The sequence below is a fragment of the Castor canadensis genome, chromosome X (assembly GCF_047511655.1).
Source record: "Castor canadensis chromosome X, mCasCan1.hap1v2, whole genome shotgun sequence".
Classification (NCBI taxonomy): domain Eukaryota; kingdom Metazoa; phylum Chordata; class Mammalia; order Rodentia; family Castoridae; genus Castor; species Castor canadensis.
The window spans coordinates 114,663,784-114,666,955 of record NC_133405.1 but is presented as its reverse complement, the minus strand read 5'-3'; the positions used below and the strand labels follow the sequence as shown (position 1 = coordinate 114,666,955).

At 41.0% G+C, this 3,172-nt stretch overlaps 1 pseudogene; it reads right to left on the bottom strand.

Annotated features, from left to right (window-relative positions):
- Nucleotides 1–802: 802 nt before the first annotated feature.
- LOC141419498 (E3 ubiquitin-protein ligase makorin-1 pseudogene) lies at nt 803–1,629 on the bottom strand (annotated as a pseudogene).
- Nucleotides 1,630–3,172: the final 1,543 nt, after the last annotated feature.

The following is a 3,172-nucleotide window of genomic DNA, read 5'->3' as shown; positions in this document are numbered from 1 at the left end:
ACAAGGCTGGAACCACTAAACCACGTTTGCCCATTAAAGCTAAGAATACCACATTTATGCAGGGATGGGAAGCTACTCACAGTCTTGCTCATGCTCTCCTACACCAAGGCCACAGGCTCTTGGGTGTCAACTCCCAACTCTGCATTGATGGTCCACCACTGCTCATCCTTCATGCGTTCTCTCAAGATTTTCCTATTGCGGTAAACTCAGTACATTTGCACCTGGTTCTAGTTACCCAGTAGTATTCCTTGTGTGCAATTAAACAAGAAACTAAAACCACAGGACAAGCACCCATGGTGGGGATTACAAGGTAGGGAACAGACAAAAAACAAGGACAAAAAAACCCTCACCAACATGTAGATTTCACCAGAAACCTGGAGGATCCACCTTCTGCATCTGTAGCAGAAGGCTACATGCCAACTTAAGTCCCTTCACCCATCACCTTATTTCTTGGACCCCAAAGCACAGCCAGTGTTTTTGTTTTGAACCTGGGGTCTTTGAAGTGAATGTGGAAGTCAATAAACACAACTTGGCTGAAAACAGATGCAACAAACCTACCTGAACTGATAGTTATATTCATGTTACAAAAAAATCCAAGATTTTTTTTGCAACTTTTTGAAACAGAGAAAACAACACATTCTTGGAGAAAGGTGAGGGGTAGAGGAATAAGTCCTGGGTAAGTGATCAAGACAGTACTTGGAGTTGAGAAGCCTACCTAATAGAGTCACATGCACTGCTACACAGCACAGGGACAGCTATTGTCTGAGGCTCAGCAGACAAGTTCACATGCCATGCGAAGCTGCTATAGGTCCAAGTCATAAAAGTCTTCAAGCTCATGGTAAAATAAGTCCCACTCATTCTCAGAGTCTGTCAGTTAGTCGTCCCCACCTGCAGCCAAAAGCATAAGCAACAAAGGTGACAACCTCCTCTTTGTCATTGTCAAAGGGGTTGCTGTTCTCTTTTTCCTAAATGAGTCCCTCAAAATTGTTCTTTTGTTGGGCCTGGTATCTGCTTGATGTTCTTATTTTCTGTATCTATACCTGTTCTCTACAGTCATCAGGGTACACATGCTTGTGCGAACAGTTCCCTCCAAATGGAACGCTCCCATCTCCTTCATCAAAATACCTGCACACATTGTTGATCATGGCCTCCTTGTATTTTTGAGTTTCTGTTTGTCTTATTTCTCCACCACCCAGTGCTCACTTAGAATGACAAAGTTAGATGTGATTCAGCATTCTGAGCAGGACTTTATGATCTTGCTTTCAAATTATTTAGCACTCCTCCACTTGTGAACACACTTGAGACAGTAGGTGTGGTTATGGTTGGAGAGGATCCCAAAGTGGTGCTTGCTTGGGTTGGCTTCTTATGGATCACTTCCATGCAGATGCCACACACCATGTTCTTACTGCACTGCACAGCAAAAGAGAGGCCCATGTCCTTCTTGTGGGCTTCAATGCAAGATTTTATGTGATATGACCTCTGGGCCACATCCATGGGGTGTAGGACCAGTAGCCCACACATGTCACATGAGTCTATGTGGAGATACACACAGGTCTCTCCATAGCAGTACTCTCCCACTGCAGCAAGAATTGATGAATAGGACTGTATCAGATTTAAAAGGTTCTGCATAACTATTCACAATAGCCAAGTTATGGAAACAGCCAAGATGCCCCAGCACTAACGAATGGATTAAGAAAATGTGGTATTTATACACAGTGGAACTTTATGCAGCTATGAAGAAGAACGAAATGTTATCATTTGCAGGTAAATGGATGGAATTGGAGAACATCATTCTGAATGACGTTAGCCTGGCCCAAAAGACCAAAAATCATATGTTCTTCCTCATATGCGGACATTAGATCAAGGGCAAACACAACAAGGGGATTGGACTTCGATCACATGATAAAGCGAATGCACACAAGGGAGGTGTGAGGATAGGTAAGACACCTAAAAAACTAGATAGCGTTTGTTGCCCTCAATGCAGAGAAACTAAAGAGATACTTTAAAGCAACTGAGGCCAATAGGAGAAGGGGACCAGAAACTAGAGAAAAGGTTAGTTCAAGAAGAATTAACTTAGAAGGTAACACACATGCACAGGAAATCAATGCGAGTCAATGCCCTGTATAGCTATCCTTATCTCAACTAGTAAAAACCCTCGTTCCTTCCTATTATTGCTTATATTCTCTCTTCAACAAAATTAGAGATAAGGGCAAAATAGTTTCTGCCAGGTAGCGAGGGGTACGGACGGTGGGGAGTAAGGGAGGGAGAGGGGGCTGAGGGGTAAGGGAGGGGGAGGGGGGAGGGGAGAGAAATGACCCAAACATTGTATGCACATATGAATAAAATAAAAATTAAAAAAAAAAGGTTCTGCGTAGCAAAGGAAACAACTACCAGAATCAAGAGACAACCTATTCAATGGACAAAGTATTAACACCCAGAATATATACAGCGTGAGCTCCAAAAATTAAACACTAAAAGAGAGAAAAGTCCAATTAATAAATGAGCAAATGAACTGAACAGACAATTCTCAAAAGAAGTATAAATAGCTGAAAAATACACAAAAAAAGTTCAACATCTTTAGCCATAAAGGAAATGCAAATCAAAATTACACTGAGGGTTGGTGGCATGTCTCAAGTGGTAGTGTCTGCTTAGTAGGGGCAAGGCCCCAAGTTCATATCCCAGTACCACCATGCCCCATAAAAATCCCAATTACTCTGAGTTTGTAGCTAAACCCAGTCAGAATGGCAATCATCAAGAAAACAACAACAAATGTTGGCAAGAATGTGGGGAAAAAGGAATCCTTATACACTTTTGTGGAAATGTAAATTAGTATAACAATAATGGAAATCTGTATAGATATTACTCAGAAAGCAAAAAATAGATTGCCATTTGATCCTGCTCTACCACTCCTGGGCATATAGCTGAAGGAATGTAAGTCAGTACATAAATGATGCACACCCATGTTTATACCAGCACTATTCACAATAGCCAAACTATGGAATCAGCCTAGATGCCCATCGTCTGATGAATAAAGAAAATGTAGTATATATGTACAGTGAAATATTATTCAGCCATAAAGAAAAATAAAATTATGTCTTTTTCAGGAAATATAAGGAACTTGAGATCATCAAGTTAAGTGAAATAAACCAGACAGAGAAATACAAATATTGCA